The sequence below is a fragment of the Rhineura floridana genome, chromosome 14 (assembly GCF_030035675.1).
Source record: "Rhineura floridana isolate rRhiFlo1 chromosome 14, rRhiFlo1.hap2, whole genome shotgun sequence".
Lineage (NCBI taxonomy): Eukaryota > Metazoa > Chordata > Lepidosauria > Squamata > Rhineuridae > Rhineura > Rhineura floridana.
The window spans coordinates 10,741,492-10,759,523 of NC_084493.1; the positions used below are offsets into that span (position 1 = coordinate 10,741,492).

Genomic DNA, 18,032 nt, shown 5'->3' on the forward strand with positions numbered 1-18,032 from the left:
TTGACAGGACATTCAAGACAGGCAACAGAAAGTACTTTTTCTACACAGCCCAATACTGATTTATGGAATTTTCTGCCACACAATGTGATGATGGTCAATAGTTGGACACAGAGGAACCTCCTCTAGTGCACAACATGTCTCTGTGCCAGTGGCCATCCCAACATCATGCAACAGTGCATTTCATTCAGTTCTTTTCTGTCCAGTATGAAAAAATGGGTCTGTGTGTGGGATTAGGTATGGCCAAACATAGCTGCAATTAAGCTGTTCAATCTGTCTAGGAATCCTGGCAATCTCACAGCCCAATCCTAGGCAAAGTTAGGTGTGCCAGTCCATTAAAATCCAGGCAATGATCCCATACACACTTCTCTCAATTCAGTAAGGCTTACATCTGAGCAGACATGGATAGGATTGGGTTGTAAGGCCCACTTACTAGGGAGGAGGCTCCATTAAACACAATGGGACTGACTTCTGAAACGACATATATAAGATTGTGCTTGCAAACCCGTGCACTTCAATGGGTGTTTACTTAAGATATGCTTAATTCTGCCTAACATAGGAAGCTGCCTTACGCTGAGGTCCATTCAGCTCAGTGATGTCTACACTGACAGGCAGCAACTCTCCAGGTTTTCAGGCAAGACACATTCCCAGTGCTATCTGTAGTTGCCAGCGACAGAACCTGGGACCTTCTGCAACATCAAAGTAAAGCAACGTCAAGCTCAAGGCTCTCCATTGGCTCAGGTGCTTGCCTCACTTGGCCTAGGACAGGTGTGGGAAACCTGTGGCCCACCGGATGTTGCCGAACCACAACTCCCATCAGTCCTGGCAAGCATGGCCAATGGCCAGGGATGATAGGAGCTGTAGTTCAGCGACGTCTGGAAGGGCAAAGGTTCCACAGGCTTTGTGCAGGACCAGGCTATCACTGAGCTACAGCCGCTCCCCTAGGGGTGGGCAACCTACAACCCTCCAGATGTTGCTGAACTACAGTTTCCATCATCCCTGACTATTGGCTCTCCTGGAACTCCACCAACATCTGGAGGGCCACAAGTTCCTCACCTTTGGGCCAGGCACCTTCATGGCAAACTCCTTGCATGAAGCCTGATCTTTATCCTGAGAAGCCACGGCTGTAAGCCCATGGATCTCAACTGCCTTGGTTGTCTCTTTCTTCGTGTGTCTTCCGACAGAACAGGGACAGGGGACATAAGAAGAGCATTGCTGGATCAGGCCAAAGGCCTATTTGGTCCAGTATCCCTTTTCTCACAGTGGCCAGCCAGCCAGTAGAGGCCAGTGAGATGGCACCGGAGGGTTATCGCTCCTCTTCCAGCTTCCAAATGCGGCAGGTGACTGCAGGAGCATCAGTTTGGCTCGGCCACCATGCGGAGCTCCCACCCCTCGCCACTTCCCCTTTGCAGCACCAACCCACCACTTTTGGAAACCAGGAGAGCAACAGTGCCCAACCTGGGGCTCTCCATCGGTGACGACTGCAACCAGGTGTCCACGGGAAGCCTGCTAGCAGGACCTGACAGTGCTTGTGTTTCTCAGTAACTGGCATGCAGAAGTATACTGCCTCCAACAGTAGAGGTGGAACATAGCCATCATGGCTAGTTGCCTTTGACAGCCTTTGCAAATGTGCCTAATTCTCTTTTAAAGGCCCGGGATTAGGGGTAGAAAGATCTGTCTGTTTCGGTCCTCATTTTTCCAATGATAAATTCAGGCCTGTAAATTTCTGCAGTGATCTGCCAATTTTTTTTTTTTAAATTCCTCATGAAAATTCTCCACCATTTTAGTGCAAATTTCTCCAAATAAACACATTTTTGTAGACAGTTTTGACAAAGGTGCACATTTTTGCAAGCCATTTCTCATCATTTCATGCCTTTATGCAGGTTATTTTCACTCACGTATTCATTTTTATGCACCCTTTCTCTTAATATATGCATTTTGGTAAATATTGTTTCGTTAGCAAACTGCGCAAACAACATTCTAATAAATACGAATTCCAAAGGATGGCTGTGCTTCGGTTGTCATATGGTTTCAGAAATCGCAAATTTGATAAATTCGGCTTGGAATGCAAACTGAATCGAAATTCTCACCCATCCCTACCCAGGATTAAGAAAGCCAGAGGATCTGGCGGATCAATGTCGTTGGGCTCCAACTCCCATCCGCCCCACCCCCAGCGGCCAGTGGTCCACATGGGGGAATGTGGTCCCGCGACTTCCAGCGCGCCTTTTCCCACAGCTGTTCTAGCAGGCGCCTCATTCTCTCCCTCTCGTGCACCCACACGTGCAGCCAGACCGGGAGCGCGTCCCTCGCGCGCGCCGAAGGTCCTAACCTTCAATCCCGGCAGCTCCGGGTAGGGCTGGGAGAGACCTCTGCCTGAACCTCTGGAGAGCCGCTGCCAGCCCGTGTAGGCAACACTGACCTGCACGGACCAACGCTCTGCACCGGTATAAAGCAGCTTCCCCGAAGAAGCCCAAGTGCCATCCAGAGGTTGAAGCGCGCCTAACTCTCGCAGCCGGGGAGAGGGGGGCGCTTTCGGGAGCGCGCATGCGGGGAAAGGGGGCTCCAGCCAGCCTGCCTGCCTCCCTCCTTGCCAGGAGCAGCCAGCCAGCCACAAATGGCTGTGGGAGGGCCGAGGAGGCGGGCTCGGCTGAAGTGAAGCCGCGAGGGGAGTTTGTGGCTGGCGGAGAGCCGCTTTGCCGTCGCCACAGAGCCAGCGAGCGAGCGAGCGAGCAAGCGAGCAGCTGAGCCCCGGACGAGAGAGGCCAGTCTCAGCGGCTCCTGTCGAAGCCGGGCAGCGCCGGGCGGTTCTCCTCGCCGCTGCGTCCCCGGAGTTGCCGTCGGGGCTCGAAGGCGCGCTGGCCGCCAGCCGGTGAGCTCTTGCGCTGTGGGTGTGGCTGGCCGCGGACTACGGAAAGGCGGGTCCGGGCGGGGAGAGCGGCGCGGTGGGCGCCTTTCTCGTGTTGGCCCCGGGTCTGGGTTTCTGTGGGAACGCGCCACCAAGGCGTCGAGGGTGGTTTTCTCCACACACACACACACACACCCCGTTTTGTTAAAGAGGTCAAAAGGGTGTCTGTGCGGGAGGCGGGCTCGGCGTCTCCTCCATCGCGGGCAACCTCAGCCCAGCCGTCGCCTGTGCTCCGCAGGAAGCCCCACTGAGTGCCGGGGCGTCGGCTTCGGGGCGAGGGCTTGTGGGCTTTGCGTTTTCGGGCGTGCGTGGCGGCTGCGGTAACGCCGAGCCGAAGTCGCGCGCGTTTGTGTCGAGGCTGCGTGTGCCGCGTAGCTTGAGGGGAAAGCGCCCCCCCGCCTTGATTCTTTCCTAAGCCCCCCCTTTTTTCCTCTTTGTGATTGTTTCTCTCTTGCGATGATGTTATTGCCCTTGCAGGGGAGGTCGGCAAAGCCGCCGAGAGCCGTGTTGTCTCCTTGTCGACTTTCCTAGCCGTCATTTGCGCATCTTGAATGGAAAGGCGGCGGCGGGGGGGGAGGGGACCGTTGGCCATCTCCGCCTTCCTCTCCGTAGCGTCTGGGAACTAGGTTTTGCGGGTGGACATTGATAGCGAGACGCATGACGATGTGTTGGCTGGTAACTGACTCCTAGTGAGAAACTTCCAGGTTATTGGAGGTAAAAAAAAAAAAAAAAGGAAAGGCAAGCAGAACAACTGGCCTCCACTTGTGGGGCTTTCTTTGTGCCAGAGAGGGAGGGGTGCGTGTTGGTTTTTTCGTTTTCTGCACCTGGCTGCATGCAAATGTTACAGCGTCTCTCCTTGCAGCACCTCCACCCTCGGGAATGCCCAATCGTCTGAGCTGCTACCATGTCTGTGACTGCTTCGGCCAAGCAAGTCCTTCCAATAAATTTTCCCTGCTTTCTGCCTCCTTTTTGCAGTGCTCTGAGGATGCTGGCACTTTCCAATTATTCTCCCAGCTGGGTACTCAGCAGTTCTAGGGTTGATGAGAGAGAAAAAGAATGTTTCAGCCTTTCTTCCCTTCCCCCTTCCTTTGGGGGTTTTCACGTCTCACATCCCCCCTTCCTCCCCTCCATCCAAGAACTCACAGGGATGTCAAAGGTCTTCTCTGGCTCCCTGCCCCCCCCCCAGCTAAGGGGAGAGAGGCTCTTAGTTCAGACATGATCAATACAGCGTTGCATCACATGTTCAATCATTCCAAATAGGGTGTGAGTGACTGGACAGTGTCCCCTTGCTGTCCCCTGCTGATTCTCTCTCTTCTGCTACTTTTTCTGTTTTTCGGGGCAGAAATACGCCTATGTATTTGTAGTCAGCGGAACAAAACGTTAGAGCCAAGGTAGAGCCAAGCGTTGCAAAACGATTGCATAACCTGGAAATTTAACCAGCTCGGCTGCACCAAGTGACAGTGGCTGCCACAGGACTTTCAGTCTACCCAAATGGCTCTGCGGGAATATGTCTTTTCTGAACCTGACCATTCTGGATGGAGTTGCAAAGCGCGCTGGCCTACTGAGGCGGAGAGTTCCTAAGCCGGCCTTTTTCCCCTGAGAGAGATGCATTATATTAAAGTCTCTGTTTAACATCCTGGCATGATTTCAAAGGGGGAATTCTGTGCGAGGTGTGTACTTGCGAGGGACCTGTTAACTGAACTAAGGAAAATGGGGGGGGGGGAACTGGAGGTTGTTTTTTGCACGGGAAAGAAATACAATTTCCAGTGGGGTGGCTGCCTTAGTCTTCGTTGCAGCACCTTAAAGACCAACAAAGTGATGATAGCATAAGCATTTTTATAGGCTGGTGAAATGGACTCTGGTTCATGAATGCTTATGTCATAATCAATGTGTTTAGTCTTCAAGGTGCTAACAAGACTTCTTGAAGTATTTTACAAGAGTTACAGCTGCCTTTTTATTATTTTGAAAAAGCTTGTATACATGGCCATTTTTACTCTTTTGTGGCGGTTGCTTTCTAACTCCGCTACATACTGTTTTTATTGTGCTTTACCAATGATTTAAATCCTCTGGTTTCTTAGCACCCTAGTTGACTACCCCTGAAATGGAAAACTAGTTAGAAATTCTATTCATTTGTATGGTTTCCACTTTCAGTGCCATTCTTATTTTTAAATCACGGCGTTTGTATGACTTGCTATTGATCTCTTCTTCGGTGTCTGTCTGGGCCCTGCCTTCGTCCTCTTCAAGTGTAACAATAACATGGATTTTTTCCAGCAGATTTTGATTAGGAGAGAAAGTAGAACATAAATACTTTTGCCTACCCAGCCTGAATGGCCTTTTGGCTCTCTGTGTGTTTCCAAGTTTCCAGCTGTAAATGCAAAATGAGCTGTGTCTAGCTTTACTTCCATTTGCTGGCTCGGTTTTTTAAAAGGAGAATTCAATCTGCAGTTTCTGCACATCTTTCTTTCATGAATAAAAATGTTTAGCATTTGACTAATAGTACTTAGTACTTATGCCATAGTTTCATGTTTGACTACGTTTTTTAAAAAAAACATTTATTTTACATACATTCAACCTTTACAGTGGTTTTGTTATTGATGTATATTTTAGAGTGGCAAAAAAAGAAAAGATTAATGTTGCAATTGTATGCATATTTCATGGGAATTGGTCCCATTAAATTCAGGAGGGCTTTCCCACTCTCTGAGTAGAAATGTATAGGATTTCACTGTAAAAACAACACCCTGCAATCCAGTGCACATTGATAAAGAGGTAATTACGCTTGAACTCAGTGGGTTGTATTTCTGAATAAACATGGTTAGGATTGTATAGCATCGGGTGACATGTAGAGGTTTTAAAATGATGCATCCTGTGGGGAAAGTGAATAGAAAGAAGTTCTCTCTCTCACACACATAATACTACAATGCAGGGGGTTGTCCAATGAAATTGATTGGCAGTCGAATCAGAGGGATACAAGGCATTTGTCTTTGGTTTATTGCTGATGCAAAGATGTGATGGCAGCTGGCTTTGAAAGGTGATTGGCCCAATTCACGGAGGTGGTTAGAGAAGCAGTTGCCTGCACATATTTACCTGGGAGTAACCTCCATTGGACAGGTCTGTTGTAGTCATCTCTATTGGGATGGTCTGTGGAAGTTTATGCCACGATATCATTGGTTAGTCTTCAAGGTGCGAAAAGACTTTTTGCTGCAACAGACCGCTGCGGTTACTCCTCCAGAAATTAAGCGCAGTTTACTTCTGAGCAAACATGCACAGAATCCCACCTTAAGGCTGTCGCCAGCTATTTCACGAGCTACCTGGAATTTCTCTGCTGGGGTGGGGAACCTTTTTCGGTACAAGGGCTGCATCCCCTTTGGGGTGACCTTCTGATGGTGGTGGATGGGGCAAAAGTAGGCGGAGCAACGAGTGTTCTGTTTGTATAGTAGAACAGACTGTAAGCGCGTCCCTCTCTGTCCTCCATCCAGGCAAGCAAGAGTTATTGTTAGAGTTCAGGGACACGTTCCAGCCAAAAGAAAAAGACTCGAGGGTGCAAAGCATGGCTGGTGAGGGGTGTGGCTGGGAAGGAGCTGTAGCCTGCAGAGAGTCCCAAGGGCCAAATAAAGAGGCATGGAGGGCCACATTTGGCCACCAGGCCTGAGATCCCTCGTTCCTGCTCTGTGCTCGTAGGCAGTGTGCCCCGGTGTCAGATGGCAATTGTGGGAGGCAGCAAGTGGAAGAGTGCTTTTAACCCAGTGCCTTGCTTGTGGGTCCCCTGGAGGTATCTAGCCGACCATTCTGGAATACAGGATGCCAAACCAGATGGACCTTTGGTCTGATCCTGCAGGGCCCTGTTCTCATGTTCAGCATTGTAAGGGACCAATCAGATGGAAAAGGAAATAGACTGCCTTCAAGTCGATCCCGACTTATGGCGACCGTATGAACAGGGTTTTCATGGTAAGCAGTATTCAGAGGGGGTCTACCATTGCCTTCCGCTGAGGCTGAGAGAGCGCTCTCTATATAATACCTGTTTAGCTTTAGAAGCACTCCAGAATCAGGGGCTCTCAATCTATTTGTGAACTTCACGGGTTGAAATACTTTTGCTGCAATTCTTGCAACATCCCTGCAATGTTGGCCAATGTTGTTCTCTCCAGATTGCGGGATAGGCAAAAAGTGTCTGAATCTGAGAGGACAGTGACTGACATGAGGCCACCCGGGGCATTCATGGCTGAAGAGAGATTTGAACTCGGCTCACAGTTTTTACAGTGTGATCCTCTGCACCTTTACTTGGAAATAACTTTTGTTGTGTCCAGTGGGGCTTACTCTCTAAGAAGTGTGTTTAGGATGTTAGCCTTAACTCTGAAAACGAGTGAGTATTGAGAACTGGAAAAATGCCTTTGAAAAGAAGTTTATTGCATTTGTGCTTCTGTTTGATGAAAAGAACCGTTGCTGGCTTTTCTTATCTAGTAGCTGTGGGAAGACCGGCAATTGGTAACCTGACAATCTGTGAAGGATTTGGTCAGGATACAGTTCTCATTTCATGTGGATGCTCACATGCATTTTATCAGTTGTGAAACTATATGTACTAAAGTGTACATTTTTGGAGGTTCTGTTGTCTAGTCCCAGATGCATCTGACTAGGATAATTAATAGATCCCAGGAAGTCATATGCTCTCCTATTTATATGTTCAATTGACATTTTGTCTTTGTTTCTTTCTTTTTCTTTTCTGAAATATGGGTGCAAGGATGTGCTGTCCTGATCTGCCTGCTTTCTCTGGGACACATTAAGTGATGTAGCCTGTTTTTGCAGAAAACAAGGAAGTTGTGGGAACCGCACTGTGGCAGTGTGGTGTAGTGGTGCTGCTCTGGGCTCCTGTTGGGAGAAAGGGATGATGATGATGATGATGGTTGTTACAATGTTGGACTGGGACCTAGGAGGGACCTAGCTCTACTTGCTTATGATTTATTTATAAACATATTTGTATACTGTTATTTTGTTAAAAGAATCAAATCAGTTTACAAGAAGTTAAAAAAAAACTACAATAGAAACATTAGAAATACAATTTTTAAAAAGGTCAGCTATTGCAAAAAAAAAAACTTCTTAATTGCCTGCATAAGCCTGGCAGAACAGAAAAGTTTTCAGCAGGCTTTTAAAAGTTAAAAAAAGAAGGCGCTTGCCGAATCTTTGTGGGTAGAGCAATCTAGAGAACTGGGCTGATGACACTGAAGGCTCGATTTCGTGTCGATGTTAAATGAGCTGTCTCAACTTGGGGCCAACCAAAGCCCGCTCCTGCAGATGATCTCAGTGATCAAACTTGGATATAAGGGTTCAGGCAGTCCCTGCTTGGTTATGAAACAGGACAAACAACCCCTTTAACAGCCACAGGAAGCTTTGGCAGAACACTAATAACATAACATCATCTCAGTCTATCAAATGCCTAGGAAAAAGTATAAATCTATACATGGTGCTAGAAAGATGTCAATGAAAGCACCAGGTGGACCTCTCTGGGGAGAGCATTCTACAGATGGAGAGCCACAACTGAAAAGGCCTCCTCCCTAGTCACCAACCTTCAAGCCTCCTTCAGAGGGGGGACCTAGAAATAGGTTCTGTCTCTTACATCTTAATAGCTAGGGCTGCAATCCAGGACACCCTAATCTCTGGGAGTAAGTCCCATTGAACCCAGTGGAGCTTACTTCTGAGTAGACATTATTGGATTGCTGCCTAAGGCTGCAATTCCTGGGCAATTCTTAGGATGAAAGCTCCATTGACAATATTTTTTCTTTATTTATTACATTTATATCCCACCTTTCCTCCAAGGAGCTAAAGGAGATGTACATGGACTTTCTCCCTCCCCATTTTATCCTTCCAACAATCCTGAGAGGGTAGGTTAGGCTGAGAGATTGTGACTGGCCACGGGGGGGGGGCGGTCAACCAGTAAGCTTGTATAATTCTATAGTGCCACTTAGTGTTCATGGTGTTTTACAGAGTCCTTGCCCTGAAGAACTTACAGCCTGAAATTCAGCCCTCAGGCAACAGAGGGAAGTGGGGGCAGGAGTCAAATATGGAAGCAGTATACACTTGTTTCAGTTACACACAGGGATGGACTTATCTCTCTATTTTGCTTTTTCTCTGTTTCTCATTTTTCCAACTTTAAATTTGGTTTGCCCCATTTCTACATTGATTTGCATTTTTTTCTTTAACAATTTGAGTGTGTGTGTGGATTTCTCCTAATATGTGGATTTTTCTATGCAGTTTGGCCTTGGATAGGCATTTCTGCATGCAATTTCCCCAGAATGTGGTTTTGTATGTTCTCCCCCCCCCAAAAAAAACGTGTTTTTGTCCATGCCTCTTGGTTGGAAAAGCACATTACGAAATTTGGAGGTATGACCTTTTAAAGGATGGTTGCATTTTGGTTTGCTTTTCACTTCAGGAGCTGCAAATTAGGTACGTTCAGATGAAAATGTGAACTGAACAAATTTGTCCCTGGTCCCACATGCTTGGCCCGAGCCTACAATAAATCAAAGGAACTGGAGGCTTGTGTCAAAGGTTTTGTGGACATGATGGATTTGCGGGGAGGGGACTAAGAGGTGAAACCCCACAAGTGTTTGGGAGGCAGCGCCAAATGTATTGGGCAGAGGGAACAGGAGACTTTTGGATGGTGTCCCTGGAGGAGGAAAGGGCATGGATGGAACCAAGGCAGCTGCCTTGTACTGAAGCAGACCATTGGTCCAACTAGCCCAGTGTGGCATCTGCTTTCCAAGGTTTCAGGCAGGGGGCAGTCCTAGCCCTACCTGGAGATGCCATGGATGGGCTTAAGGGGTCTGTGAACTGGCTGCAAAAAAAAAGCAATTTCCAGTGCAATACAATAAATTGTATTGATTTATTTATGGGGGTTCATAGCTTTCATCAGATTCTGAAAGGGCCCCCAAAAAGTTAAGCACCACTGCACCAGGGACTGAACTTGGGACCTTCTGCATGCAAGGCGGATGCTCTACCACTGAGCTATAGGCCTTCCCCAAAGACCATCCAGAGATGTAACATGCTGTAAATGTACATGAGGCTAGCTGTGGTCTCAGTTTTATTATTATTATTATTATTATTATTATTATTATTATTATTATTATTATTATTATTATTTGACTTATATCCCACCCTTCCTCCCGGTAGGAGCCCATGTAGGGTTGTCTTCAGCTCCGAGTGGACCCACTGACAGCACTTAACCTAAGTTAGCCATGTTCATTCCTTTTCCTGGGTCTCCTCTGAGTAGGACATGGGTTCAGTACAACCTATGGTACTTAACAAGTGAAACAAAAACCAAACTCTTCCCCCAAGGCACTTGCAGCCTAAAATGAGAGATGACAATAAAAAAGGAATGGATAAGCAAAATCTCTCTCTTCACTTTTAGGCAGCTCAGGTTTGGAAGCTTTCCGCTAAGGAGGACTACAGTGTTGCACTGGGGTGTGCAGGAAGGGCTGTAGCGCTGATTAAATCTGTTCAGAGCAGAGGGCACGTCACATACACAAAGGGAGGTTGGGATTAACGGAATGAGAATGACAACTGTTTCTTTTGACCTTGTAAAATCCAGTGAGGTGCTAATTTTGAAGGGCATCTGCGAATAATGTAAGCGAGCCAATTGCTGTTGTGTGCATGCCAGGATTCTCAAGATGGTAGAGCTCTGTAGGAAATGGATTTTTTTGATTTATTTCATGCTTCATTCTAACTTGCAGGCATTTTTTTTAAAAAAAAAACTTTGGTTTTAAAAAAATATAAACTCTCTAATCTTTCTGCCAGCAGGGTAGCACTAGACAAATATGAAAAAACATGCCTGACAGTGTGTACAGAATATCTGTGCACCACAAGTTTGTTATTAGGGATGGACGAGAAATTCGATTTAGTTAGCATTTCAAGCCGTACCTATCAAATTTGCACTTTATGAAACAATATGAGAATGGAAACACAGCCATCCTAAATCTGCACTTACTTGAATTTTGCAATGCAGTTCGGCAACCAAATAATACTGACAAGAATGCAAATGTTAGGGGGAAATGTGCGTAAAAATGAAGTGAAAATAACATACAAAATGCATTATGTGATAAGATGATGCTTGCGAAAATGTACATTCATCCAAACTGCCTAAAAAATGTATTTATTAGGAGAAATTTGCACTAAAATTCTGGAGAATTTTATGATTTATTTTTTTTAAAAAAAAGCAAATTGCTGCAGAAATATGAACTGGATTTAAGACTGGAAAAATGAGCAATAGAGAGAAACAAAACTGAAAAATCTTTTCATCCCTGTTTGTTATACTCTAGTTTATCTACAGCGTTTGCTCATAGCAGCCTTCTGCTGTTTTTGCTGTTGTTTTGGGTAAGCTAATCTTTAAATTTCCATGTAAAAAGTAGATGGGATATGCCATTGTTATTAGTGTTTCTTTGTTTATTACTAATTAGAGTTCTTACCTACCCTTCATCATGTTGCCTCAGGCCAGTTACAACAATTTAAAAAATGCAGTCTGTTAATAAAATTACAATCAATAGAACAGGGTGGGTCTCTAAATAAAATACCTTGAGTGTCAAAGACCAGAGTAAAGAGGTGCATCTTCATCATGCAATGAAAACTACATAGTGAAGGTGCCAAGTGCACCTGTGCAGAAAATAGGGTGGGACTCCCATTTATAACTTTTGTAAGTTTGGTGGGATGTTTTGATATATTTTGTAGACTAATTATCCCACTGAATCCATCCAGTTCAGTATTGAGCTCTTCAGTGCTAGCAGTTACATCTGGGTTTTTTTTCCAGATATGTAAAGCAATTTTCTAGTAAAGTTTACACAAGGTTGATTGCAATTTTAAATATAGTTTTATCATACAATAATTTTACATCACTGGCCTTAGTGTGTATGTAGCAGGTGTTCCTTGCTTCATAGCATGATTTATGCTAAATCATTAAATACATAAATCAAACCTTATAAAGGTTTAAAGTACAAATAAATATGAAAAAAGTGTTTTCATGCTTTCATTGGACTCTGAATAACCCTGAGCCCTGCCAAATGACTTTCATTGCACTTTATTTAATACATCACCAAATCTGATCCATCCAGTCTTGGTTTCTTGAAGGAGGAGCATTCTGGAGACTCCTCATTCCGATCCAGAGGCAGGCAGCAACACTTTGAAGATGCTGTGATAGAGGCCTGATTTCCTGTGCTCAACACACTCATTTACGTTGTCCCATTGTTGTATTTATTTATTTTATTTATTAAATTTATATACCGCCCGACTAGCAATAGCTCTCTGGGCGGTGAACATAAAACAAATTCTGTTCCTACAGTGGCCAGTCACATGCCTTGGAAAAGCCCATAAACAGGACATAATGGCAAAAGTCCTCTCCTCCTCTTGTTTCCTGGTGACTGGTGTTGAGAGGCATGCTGCTTCTGATCCTGGAGATAACATGTAGCTATCATGATTAGTAATGCATTTATCCTTCACAAATTTGTTGTATGTGGTCAAACGGACTTTGAAGCAAAGAGATGATTGTGAGATGGATCATTGGGTGATATTCAATGCTAGTCGTACTCAGAGTAGGCCCATTGAAGTTAATAGACATGACTGACTTAGGTTCATCAATTTCTGTGGGTCTACTCTGAGTAGGACTCAGCTGAAGATAACCCATTGATGCCGCCCCTTTCAAGACTCTAAGAAACAAACTGGTGTTTGACTGCTGTGAGCCTTTGTGTTGCCAATTTGTTATAATCACTGGGCTCATCTTATGGATCTCTTAGGGATGTTGTCTTGCTATAGAAATCTTAGATGACTAATTAGTTTGATTCTGTATAAGTGTGCTTATGAGAACGCAGGCATTCTAAAAGAAAAAAAGCATGTTTTTGTTATTAGATGATGCATGCAGGTGTCGTAACATGCTTCATAAGGGGAGTCCTGCTGAATCAGACCAATGACCTACCCAGGTCTGGGATTCTGTTCCTACAGTGGCCAGTCACATGCCTTGGAAAAGCCCATAAACAGGACATAATGGCAAAAGTCCTCTCCTCCTCTTGTTTCCTGGTGACTGGTGTTGAGAGGCATGCTGCTTCTGATCCTGGAGATAACATGTAGCTATCATGATTAGTAATGCATTTATCCTTCACAAATTTGTCTAACCTTCTTTTAAAGCCTTCCAAGTTGGTGGCCATCACTACGTCTTGTGGTAGCATGGGAAGAAGCACATCCTCTTCTCCATCCTGAATCTCCCACCATTAAGCTTCATTTGATGACTCCAGATTCTAGGGTTAATGAAAGAAGAGGAAAAAAAACTTTTCTCCATTTTTTCTACACTAGGGGTTCCCAAACTGTGGTCCACATACCACCAGTGGTCTGCGAGCTTCATTCATCTTTGGATTGTGGTTGAAGGCTGGAGACAGCACATCCATTAAATGTTTGTATTGATTTTAATAGCATTTTATTGTTTTTTTATTATACTGCATTTTTTTGTACAATGTAAGAAATGAAAGAAGCAATAAAATACAATTAAAATCATGCACTATCTGCATTGCAATTGCTACAACAGGGAGAAAAAATATTACGTGGTCTGCCAAGACCCTCAGTAATTTTCAGGTGGTCCATGGGGGGGGGGCTTTTGGGAACCACTGTTTTACACAATTGGTCTTCAGCTGGTGGGTCAGGACCCACAGGTGGGCCTAACCTAAGATGAATCTCAGCAGCAATACAACTATTGAACAAATACAGTGTAAAATTAATATGTGAGTCCCCAAATGTATGTCTGGGTTAAAGGTGGGTCCTTGGTCTGATAAAGCTGAGGACTATTGCCCTACACCATGCATAGTTTAATACAACTTCATCATCATGTCCCTCCTTACTTGCCCTTTTTTAAAAAGAGCTCCAATTGTTATAACCTGTCCTTGCAATTTTTATAAGTGTTTGCCCTAAAAATCATTTAAACAAGAAAAATCTGCCCAATTAATTGGAGGGAGGGCTGTCTTTTTTTTAAAGTCAAAACCCTTTTAATGGGATCGATCTAGCCAATTAATTGGCTTCTCCATTGCAAACACCAAAAACCTTGTGTCGACCACATTGCAAAACGTGGCGTTAGAATATGTATTGTACAGTACTGTAGATGTAGTTAGCTTTAACGCATCTGCTTCTTTGAAAGGAAAAACAGGATACAAATGAGATGGTGCTAATGCTTTGAGTGATGGGCAGTGACCTTGAGAATGAGGGGCCCAATAAGTGAGAGTCAAGAGCCCAAAAATGGGTGGAACTTGCAAATGAATGTGCAAAGAAGGAGCTGTCACAAATGTAAGATCAAATACTGTTATGGAGGGTTAATGAATATTAGGCTGACATGATGCATCAATTTCCCCCCTGCCTGGTGCTCTCCAGATGTTGCTGGATTCCAAATCCTGTCATTGCCAGCCAGCATGGCCAACAGTCAAGGAGGATGGAAGGTAGAGCCCAACAACATCTGGAGGGCACCAAGTTGGGGAAGCTGCCACACATATTTTCAGACATCCCCTTAAAACATGCTTAAGAGCACTCACGTTGGCTCGCAGCTCAGTGGTAGATAACATGATTTATTCATAGATGATCCTGAGTTTATTCCCTGTCGCTTCTAGTTAAAGGCTCTCCTGCATTAATCATGGGACAGATCTCTGCCTGAGACTTTCCAGGTAACAATCATTGCTCAAGCTACCTTCACCCAGTTTGTCCAACATAATAAAAGCATATCTACTCTCCTTCATCACCCAATAAGTACGTAGCCCACTTAACTAGCTGTATTCAGCTTTCTGAAGCTCACTGTTCAGTTCATGCTTGTGCAGCAAAAGAGCTGCAATAGAGTTGTTGATGCTCATTAACTTTGTTAGTTGCCTAATGCTGTAGCCTCTAGATGCCCTACAATGCAATGATAAGCAATACAAGGTAACAATGCAAGTCATTGTTTTGTTCCATTTGGAAGGCTGTGTTTCCTCTATAATTGAAACAGTTTTATCTGTTTTTATAATTGTATGTTTTATTATTGTAACCTGACCTGGGGTCCCATGGTGAAGGGCAGGTAAGAAATCTGATAGATTGTTTATTGGTTATTATTCTAACGCAGCATCAGTTCACGTGCAGCAAACGAACAATAGATGCTAACAGTTTTAATTTTTTTTTTGAAGCTCTTTTAAAAGTCCTGGGAGAAAAACCACACATTGCCAATCTGGCACTGCAAGGAGCACACCAGGAGGGAGGCTATGGAACAGAGGAAGAGTGCCCATCTTCAAGCCAGAGGGTTAGGCCTTTAAGACTCTGAAGCTCTCTGCTAGGACAGGGGAGCCCGGAGAAGGTAGTCTGGAGACAGAGGCATAAAAGCCCTCAGGTTGCTCCCATGGAGCTGTCTGTGGTCCTCCAGCTTTGCCTAATCTAGTGCTGCTTATCTTTGAAGCCCTAAATGGCTTGAGGCCTAAGTACCTGAAGGAGCCCCACTTCCTTTCATGGGGTTGTCATATTCCTGGGTTTTTACCATGCCACCTGGTTCTCACTTGTGCTGTGATCTGGCCCAGATTCCCAGCTTTCATTTAAAATTAACTTCTTGTCTATAGCCCTTGTAGAACCAGCAACATGTACCTATTTAGGATGACCTCTTGGTCTCAATCCTCCCTGATCTGAAAGACTCCGTGCAGGTTACAGTACAAAACCAAATTCCCTGTCAAGTAAGCAAAACTATGGCATTGGTTACAGATGAAATGGTGATGGGCTGAAGTGGTAGTTTGCTGAAGGTTACCAATAGCTGAGTGAGATTTGAAACAGGGGCTTCTTTACTCCCAGCTAGGGGTGGAAAGATCCATCAGTTTCGGTTCTCTGTTTTTCATTTTTCCAATATTAAATGCATTTGTCCGCAAAACCGCATGAAGATTCTTCAGCACTTTAGTGTGCATTTCTCCTAATAAACACATATTGGATGTAGTTTTAATCAATGTACACATTGTTGTAAGCAATTTCTCCTAATACTGTGCATTCTGTATGTCATTGTCACTACTATAATCATCCACCCTTTGAAATTTGCACTTATCCGAATTTTGCAATCCAACAAGATGTTTACAAAAATTAATTGCATTAAGAGAAAGTGTGCACAAAAATGAATATATTTGTGAAAATAACATACAAAATGCATAATATTTGGAGAAATTGCTTGCAAACAAAAATCACTACTTACTCGTATCTCAACCATGAGCTTAATATTTCTCTGTCTTTCTGCCCCCCTCCTGCAGCCTCCACTATTTACTCCCCCTCTTATTGTTGTCTCACACTTTGCCCTACATCAGGATTCCTCCCTGGTACTTCAGACCAATTATTGGATGTTCTTAATGTATTCTTCTTCTTATCGATCCTTACTTACTTTCCAATCTAATCAATTTTAAATCCAATGTTCTCCTTACTCTCAAGTTCCCATAGCTAACTTGATCAATTCTTTCTGCCTTTGTCCAATCGATCATGCCGTAGGTCATCCTTGCAATCCATCAGCAGCATTAATTGCCTAGGAATCCTATCCAATTCATCCACTCATTTCTCATTCCAATTTACCCATGTGCCCAGTTGCTGTTTCATTAAGGAAAAATTAACGAGAGGAGACAGGAGGACTGGTCTGATGCTTTGGGTTGAACAAAGGGCACTTCGGAGGGGGTGGGGGTTGACTTGAGTCACACGGATGCTATGGAGAGGAGTGACCACTTACTTCATAATGGTTATCGAGGATATTTAATGCTCATTTTGTAGTAGATTGTGTTAGCACAGGGTCCTGATGTGAATGACTGGGTGGGGAAAAAATAAAAAAAGGGGGGTCTGTTTTTTGTCCCATTTTTTATCTGAAAAAACCCCACACCTGAAGAGCAAGGAGATGTAGAAGGGAGGCATGGAAGGTAAAGGGGTCTACCTAGGCAGAATAAGAAGTTTTGTTCCTGTAGCCATCCACTGGGTTGGAGCAAGCTTGGAAAAGAGCGATAAGGAATCATTCTTGGGACAGAAGACTGAGAGGAACGTGGCCATGGAAGACCCTGATTGGGGGTGGTTGAACCAAGTGTGTACTGAGAGATACCCAATTATAGGACAGAGACTGCCTGATGAGTATGGGCTGTAATACCAAGGGTGATCTCATTAAGGGCGAGGCTGGGTGTTGGAGACACTAAAAGTTAATTTAACCCAAGTGCGGAGATTAGTCATATCCATACAACTGCACCATAGTAGCAGAGCAGCCTCTGGACGATAATTGCTCACAGCCAGGTGACTGAAGTGTCCCTTGGAGAGAAAGGTGGAGCTATTTCCCCCCCAAAAGTAAATTCAGACTTAATTCAGCTACTAGGGAATGTGCGTTCTGGAGGATGCCTTATTGCCTAGATGAATGTTAAATGCAGCCATCTGTTTGCATTAGATAGGAAGGTGGTTTGAGGGGCTAATTAGGCTTGCATTTCAGTGATTCACTATGCATGACAGTTATTGCAGGGATGTTTTTCTGTGCAGCAGTTACTATGGGGAGGATATTTGGTGTGAACCACTAGTGCTTCTTCTAAATCAAGGATGGGGAACCTTTGGCCCTCCAGATGTTGCTGAATTACAACTCCCATCAGCCCCAGCAAGCGTCACCAATGGCCAGGGATGATGGGGGCTGTAGTTCATCTGAAGGGCCAAAGATTCCCCACTCCTGCTCAAAATAAATGCAACTGGGCTTGAGATTTTTCTGAGTCCCTTAAAACAGTGCCATGTGTATTGCTCAGAACAAAGTCAAAAGCATCACCTGGCTTCAGGGCATATGCAGAGTTCCAGTTGAACTGAGCTTCTCTGGAACAGCGCCTAGCTCGGGTCCTGTGCATGCCATGGCTCTCATGCTTGGCAAGGAGTAGAGGTGAGAAGGTGGAAATGTCATCCTAATACCTTTTCAGTAGGCAGGGCTGGCCCTAATGTTACTCAGTGTGAGATGGTCATTTAAAGGCAGCAAATGGCCAGGTATTGATATTTTTATTAGCTGATTTAGCACAGTGACAAAGAGGCTAATCTATGTGTCAGAACATCCCTGCTTTGAATCTTATCTCTGCACTCTCTCTCTTACTTCCCTACCTTTTGTAGTATGATGCTGATGATAATACATGATAATTGCTGA

At 44.7% G+C, this 18,032-nt stretch overlaps 1 protein-coding gene across 6 annotated transcripts in view; it reads left to right on the forward strand.

The window, feature by feature from the left end:
- The first annotated feature begins 2,526 nt into the window (after positions 1 to 2,526).
- SEMA6D (semaphorin 6D) overlaps positions 2,527 to 18,032 on the forward strand; it is a 414,582-nt gene continuing 399,076 nt past the window's right edge. For 5 of the 6 annotated variants that reach the window (XM_061595391.1, XM_061595390.1, XM_061595398.1 and 2 more), the window contains exon 1: positions 2,527 to 2,866. The gene's annotated coding sequence lies outside the window, so the exon portion shown is untranslated. Of the gene's footprint in view, positions 2,867 to 3,598; positions 3,617 to 18,032 lie in introns of those variants that run through there. The other variant, XM_061595392.1, reaches the window with a different exon arrangement.